Below are 7,500 nucleotides of genomic sequence, written 5' to 3'. Positions count from 1 at the left end.
CCACACGTTTCCGGAAAAAAAAAAAAATTGTTTCACAAACAAACTCAATGTATTTCTTTAGATAGTCTCTATGAGACACAAATGTATCAAATCGGCTTTTACATATTATGTTGTTGTTTACTTTTTTCAAATCGAGATGTGTTAAATTGTTTGTTTTTCAGGTCCATATATTGCAGCAGACTATTTACTAATTTATTCTATTATTATTATTATTATTATTATTATTTTTATTATTATTATTATTATTATTGCAGTCTCTCCCTGTGCATTTGCGCTGCTGCTCTTTCTCTAAAACTAAATGAAGCGCACTGTGAGCTCGCGACTCTAACAATCACATTCACACCCAAACCCGGGTTTATCACAAAATATAAACACACATCTAAACACAGCTTTAATAAATGATCTGAAATAGAAGACTCTATATTTGTGATTGATTTAAAGCCATATCTCTGTGCAAAGGCTGAGAAGATTGAAATCCGATGCGATTTTTTTTTTGTAGCTAGTAAATAAAATAATCCGTGTAAAAAATATTTTTAATACAATTTTTTTATTATTATTATTATTTTTTTTGCAAAACATTTGCCTTCGTATTTTCATCAGAGTCTCGTACTGATTGTTTGTTATCAAGTTGCTTTACTTTAAACTTTACGCATGCATGACAAGTGTGTTTTAGGGAACGCCGATCGAGTTAGCGCGAGAAAGCTTCAGTGCACGCGCTCCGAGCGGAACAGAAATAAAATAATTCAGCGCTGCACCGGGAAGATTTGCGACGCGCGCGACAAGTGGGACGCAACTCGACATCGAGTCGTTTGCGTTCGCTTCGGAGGGTCGGAATGAAACTCGGAGAGTTCAAAGGTGAAGGACGGAGCGAGTATTATTTGAGTCGATACACGCGCTCGAGCTCGAGCATAAAACACAAAACGCTTACCGTGAGCTCTGCTGCACACAAAAACACGCGCGCGCGCACACACACCCACGCAAAAAAAAAGGAGAGCACGCTTTCAGAAAATCAGAGATGAGGAGGATAACGGGAAGGGTCCCGGTTTGTGTTGTTGTCCCATGCGTCCACGTGCGTCCAGGAAATGTTCCGGGTTTTTTTTCGGTTTCTGATTTTTTTTTCCCTTTTTTTTCTTTTCTTTCTTTTTTTTTTTTTTAAACACCACCAACAACAACAACAAAAAAAATGAACTTCAGCTCCGGCGCACGAAGAATGCAAACTTTTTTTTCCTCCCCTCCTTTATGTTTTTGTTGTGCCCTCGGGTTTGTCCTGTCCGCTTCTGCACGTGATGCTTGCGGTGTCTCGTTAAAAGCGCATCCTCGCTCCTGTCTCGTCTCGTCCTGCCGCGCGCTGTCCGGTCCGGGGGGAGAGGGAAGGAGGGAGGGAGGGAGGGAGGGAAAGGGAGCGAAGGAGGGAGGGTGGATGAAGAGCACTGAGGCGGAGGGAGGGAGGGAGGGAGGGACACAGCGGGGTGAAGGAGGGAGGACTGTCTCACGCGCAGAGCCGCAGTTCGGAAGTTCGGAGGCGCAAGGCGGGTCACAGCCAGGTCGGACCCTCAGCCTTCACCCCCGCGTCCGAAACCATAACTTTCTACACCAAATGTTAACGCGTACAGTATATCTAATCAACACAAGTCTATATTAGCATCAGTGCGCGTGCCATAGGGCACCATTCCGCCAGAGTACTACAGGGTCCAACTCTCTCCAGAACCATCATTGCTTGCACTTCACTTCAACTTCAGCTTGACTGCGTGAATGTTTTTTGTCATTATTAATGTTCAACCCGTGTCGCGTGATGGTTCATTCAGAGCCAAAGAGATATGAAGCAGTTTGATATTGAAAACAGAAGCTACACCTGCCGCGAGCTCTACAAGGAGAAGGCCTGGTACACACAATAGCAACAAGAAGCGAGAGAGAGAGAGAGAGAGAGAGAGAGAGAGAGAGAGAGAGAGAGAGAGAGAGAAAGTTCCAGGAACTGGTGTAAACTGTTTACATTTTTGCAGGAAATTCTTACACTGTTAGAAATAAAGGTACCAATAAAAGGTACTATCCTTGACCCTGCGATGGTAACATCAACATCTTTTGTAGGCTTTTTTTTCTTTATCATGTATGAGTATCTTTTCCGTGTGAAGGTGCGAAGGTTGCCTTTACAACAACCTTTACGCTGGGAATTAATGCGCAATTCTTTTTACCCGCTGCATCCTCGCTTTAAGGTGAAAGTACCTTTTACTGTAGAGAGTGTGGGGCTGACAAAATAAAGGGGACACACACGTTATACTCAGCAGTGTAAAGTGACGATCGGGAAGATCTAAGAGACATTCCAGGGATGTTGAGAGTAAAATAGTCTACGCGCTCAGCACTTCTTTGGTGCCGGTGTATCACGCGCTGATGGAGATTAATCACAGTGTCTAGCCGTTATCTGTGGCATTGAACTCGGCGTCCAGATAATGTCCATTGTTTGTGAAATCTCAGGGCAGGAACGGAGGAAGGACAGGGGGGGATTAAAAAAAAAAAAAAAAAAAAAAAAAAAAAAAAACCCGAACGAACGCGAGAGATTCCCATGCACCGGCGCTCCTTGTGAGAACTCCACAGCGCTTCCGGTCCGCCGCGCATCGACTTCCTGCCACTCCTGGACGCGTCCATTACTGGAAGTCTTTTTCATTTAGCCATAAATCGCCAGGGCTCGAGCCACGAGCGCTTCTATTTTCTCCCTGTCAGGGTGAGGGATTGTGTTTTATGATCCATTGTGTATTAAATACGAGGAGGAACCTGGGAAAGTGACTGGCTCACCCTGATGAACTGCATTATTATTATTATTATTATTATTATTATTATTATTTTATAATAATAATAATAATAATTATTATTATTATTATCATTATTATCATACGTATTTCTTTGTATGAAAAGGAGGAAGAGGTAGCCAATACACAGATATCTCGATGCCTCGGATGCCCCTGATGTCTTTTCTGCACGAGCTGGGGGTAACACATGGGGGTAAGACACGCGTGTTTGTCTGTAGATGGCGTTGTGAGCCGAATAAAGAAGCACATTTCTTTAGAGAAAGTTGTCCGTTTGACATGTTGTTTAACACCGCGCGCAGAAATCCCCGGAGATCCCCTACCAGGCTGGGAGGCTTAATTTGTTAAATTCGTGGATGTTTATACTCGAGCTGAGAGACTTTATTATTTCCCTGCGTCGGGAACGCGCACCAGTCAGTCAGACGCACGGGCTTATTACTTTCCGCCAATGCGCAATTCCTGCGCACACATTAAAGCCGTCAAATTTACTTCACCGACCACGAGAGCTGTTAGTTTATTTATTTATTTATTTATTTATTTATTTATTTATTTATTTATTTTTGCTCATAGAAAAACAGCTCGCTTCTAAATAACAAAAGTACTGAACTCACCCCGAGTTTATTAGGAATTCATTAAACCTGCGCGCGCAATAATAATAATAACAGAGAGCGTTTTGTTTGTACAACTTGTTACCGAGTGCTTTATTTACTGCGTTAAACCGTTGTATTGCAAAATAGGACTGCCGGTGTGAGCGCGCGGTGCATGCGGTGCACATCACGCTATACGACTCGCACGTGACACGTTGTAAATGTTTCGCTCGTGCACACAGAAGTCTTCGTCCCTTTTGGTTTATTTGGAGCTTGTGGCCTCTCTCTCTCTCTCTCTCTCTCTCTCTCTCTCTCTCTCTCTCTCTTTCTTTCTCCTCGACTCCCCTGAGCTGCGTTTAATGGAAACACTGTGTTCGAGGCGCATTCCAGCATATCCTAACAAGGGAAAGGGGAGTTGGGAATTTCAGAAGGTCTATAAGAGAGAGAGAGAGAGAGAGAGAGAGATAAAACCCGCTCCCAAGCCCCCGAATCTACCTGACCTCTAGCTGGAGACACCACCCGTAGGCGCGACCCGAAAAAGCTGCATGCATTAAAGGAGCTCCAACAACTTCAGACCTGCTCAGGACCCGAGGCTTCCAGCTCACTTCTCGGTACTGCTCACAAGACTGGACCATTCACGCTGTCCTCCCGGTTCTTATTTCATGCACGCGTGCGTTTACGTATGGAGAAGGAAGCAATCCGCAGTTTGCTGCACGCGCGCCTTGAATCAAGTCACGCTTCATTTAAGTGCATGAGATGCGTTTAAGTGCAAAATAAAACACCACTGCACCATTACACATATTTACTGCCATTACTATAACTCCTGCTCTGTAGGCTACAAGTGTACATGTCTTGAGGTCTTGCACGTGTGTGTGTTTGTGTGTGTGGCCGTAAAATAAAAATAAAAATAAATAAAATAACAAGACTAATAAGTAGGCTAAAGTTCTGCTCTGGCACGTCTATTACTATTAAACTAGAAGAGAGGAAATGAAAGTTGAAAAAGGTAAATAACTTTTTTTTTTCTCTCCTCCTCTAAACTGTGGAAGTGTGCCTGTAGAGTGCGTGTTAATCTGTAGCGAGAGAGAGAGAGAGAGAGAAAGAGAGAGAGGCCCTGCTTTCCCCTCTGCTGCCCCCCACGCAGTAAATTACAGCTTTATGCGCGCTCCCGCTCCTTCACTGCGCGCCCCCGCCATCAACAGCGTTTATCCTCTCGCCCCAAACGAAATATACCACAAACCGGCTCAGGCTAAGTTATATAAACTAATAAAGTTCCAAAGAAGAAAAAAAAAATGCTAAAATGACTAAGAAAAACAACCGGGCAAAAATATCCTAAACACTGGCTCGTGCTAACAAAGTGACTTATATAAACTTCCTTAAAAAGTTATTTTTAATTGAAAAAAAAAGAAGTCTATATACACCGCTTTGTGATAAGTTATACAAACTAATAAAGTTCTAAATGGAAAAAAAAAAAAAAATGACTAGGCTACAAATGACTAAAAAACCTCCACAGAACAACAACAACAACAACAACAACAACAACGGTAACAAAATATTCCCATCATTAATAATAATAAAGTTAATAAAGTAATAAAATTTCAAAGAAAAATGGACAACAAACCTGCAAATCAGCGTATGCTAACAAAGTTAAAGAAACATACATTTAAAAAAAAAACAAAACTTAAAAGTAAAAAAATAAATAAAAATAAAGGATTTTGGTATGAACTGCAATCATCTTGTGAGATACACGATCTTTTCCGTGACCTTTCCGTCCCATTTTAGAGTAATGGAGAACGGAAGAGGAACGGATGGAGGTACCGAACATTCGCCGGTGTTTTGTGAACGAATAAAATCTCCAGATTTAATTAAATAAACGAGAATTGTTGTTTTTTGGAGTTAATGATGAATTAGCGAGGACACAATCCAGTCTTTTCTTACAGGCCTATATTTAAACCAGCATGCTGAATTTGTAGTACAGTACAACACCAAGATGACGTCATACCTTACAAATTTAATAAGAATTCATTTCAATATTTAGGTTTGTGAGCGTGACTCTTATTTTGGACTATTTCTAACTGTACATCATGTTACTCTGTATAGTCGATCCAAATACATTATACCGAATGTTTTTGCGAAACACACACAGAGTCACTTTATAGGTGTTGTGTTATGTGTGTGTGTGTTTTTTTAAAAAATGCGGTAAAAGAGTGAAAGAGAGAGATTGTGCGTGCCGTCCACTGTGACGTTAATTGCTTTGACAGCAGGAGCACTGCGATGTGACTCGTGCACTCTGAATGAAAAGATGGCGCAGCAGCCCTCCGGCACAATGAGCCATTCAACCCGAGACAAGACTCCTGAAGGGGTGGCGGAGGTGGTGGTGGTGACGGGGTGAGGGGGTGCTTACAAAAACATAGGTGCTAGAAAGTCTTCACCCCGGCTTAAAAAGTCTGTCCCGGGTCTGCGTCACACATCGTACATCACTATATTAAAATATACGAAATATTCTTGAAGGTCCGAACCTTCAATCACATCCTGAGTTCAATTATTTTTACACCGTTAATCATAAAGACCGCCCTGTGCTCATGCCAGGACTCTTCTTCGCAGTCTGCTCGTACTGAACATCCTGTACACACACACTCGACATTCTTCGACTTCACAGTATAGAATTACACTCGTAGAAAAGTAATCACACTCTATAATCACCCTGAAGAAGATCGGTTCTTCTCAAGGATCCTCGCAGACGCATCGTCTGGCTCGCTCATTAGGAGTCGAAATCCGCACCTGGATTTCCGTATAGCTGCTTTGGGACGATATCTATTGTTAAAAATGCCATACAAATGCAGTTAAAAAACTGAAAATGGAATGAAATTGGGCCAGTAGGTCTGTAGTACCAGTAACAGACTTGTAGAACCAGTACCAATAATTCCACGTATAATAATAACTAGTGTGTGAGTGTATGAATGCTGGTCCAAAACCAGTTCCGGTTTCTTATTCGACCGATCAGTATTAGTCCTGATTGATCTAACAGGATACGAACAAACATCTTCGTAGAACCCTTCACGTTTACACAAAATATACGGTATAGCATTCATTCGACTCCCCGGTTAGGTCAGTAAAATGTTCGCTTCCTGCTAGAGCTCCGGATTTTGACAATAAGGAGAATCACTAACATGTGAAGCGGCTTCAAATTGCACCACCGGCGATGTTGTTACTTTGATTGATTGATTTTTTTTAAATCACTAATTTAATTTGATATGAAGGTTCTTATTAAAATAACTCCGTTTCATATTAAAGACTTATTGAAAAGACTGGCTATTATTTATTATTAGGGCAAAAGAAATGGCGGTGTATAAAAGGACTCGCTGCGGTGGCTGAGCTGTATTACTGGAAGATTTTTCACCGTTTTTGCTGCCATTTTTCAGCTCTCTTTGCCTTTTATGGCGCTTTGTGGGCGTGGCTAAATATAAATCAGCTGTGCTCTGAATGAACTCTGTAGACAGATTCATGTCCAATCAGCATTTATTAACATACAAACACCAGTACCAGGCAAATCAGCGTGAATGAAACGTTCGTAAGTGGGACCTGTGAAAACATTCACACACAGAACGCCACTGAAGCGCTGGTAAACGAAGCGCTTTTACATGGCCGTTTGAATCGACAACGGTTCGAATAGTACGCCGTTAAAGGTTACCGAAAGCCCGACAAGCAGCAGGGCTGAGGAATGTACCAGTGCAGGGCGGGCGACGTTACAGCCAGCGATAACGGTACACTTCCCTTGCGGATAACTCGCGCACACAGGCCACACTGTGTGTAGGGCCGCGGGGTGCGATAAAACCCCACGCCGGTGTCAAAGGTAACGTTTTGAAAGCATAAATTAGGCGAACCAGAGAGGAAAAGGAGGGGAGCGCGTCTCCAAAAACGCCACGGGACACGCTGGAAACTTCAACAAGTCATCTCTACCCACAGTGTCTGCTTTTACATCTCACTAACGCTGTGTGTGTGTGTATGAGAGAGAGAGAGAGAGAGAGAGAGAGAGGGGGTGGGGTGGTGATTAGACCATGTTGTTGGACCCTGGTGTGAGAGCAAATTGCTTCTTAAACATCCACTGATATCATCTT

General features: G+C 42.5%; 1 protein-coding gene across 11 annotated transcripts in view; it reads right to left on the bottom strand.

The window, feature by feature from the left end:
- mecom (MDS1 and EVI1 complex locus) overlaps positions 1–7,500 on the bottom strand; it is a 168,399-nt gene that overhangs the window by 37,472 nt on the left and 123,427 nt on the right. For 2 of the 11 annotated variants that reach the window (XM_053687231.1, XM_053687232.1), the window contains exon 1: positions 929–1,659. The exons of the other annotated variants lie outside the window; for them this stretch is intronic. The gene's annotated coding sequence lies outside the window, so the exon portion shown is untranslated. Of the gene's footprint in view, positions 1–928; positions 1,660–7,500 lie in introns of those variants that run through there. 11 annotated transcript variants of the gene reach the window in all.

Source organism: Ictalurus punctatus, chromosome 17 (genome assembly GCF_001660625.3).
Source record: "Ictalurus punctatus breed USDA103 chromosome 17, Coco_2.0, whole genome shotgun sequence".
Lineage (NCBI taxonomy): Eukaryota > Metazoa > Chordata > Actinopteri > Siluriformes > Ictaluridae > Ictalurus > Ictalurus punctatus.
The sequence above is the reverse complement of the archived record's forward strand: the minus strand, read 5'-3'. Positions and strand labels throughout refer to the sequence as shown.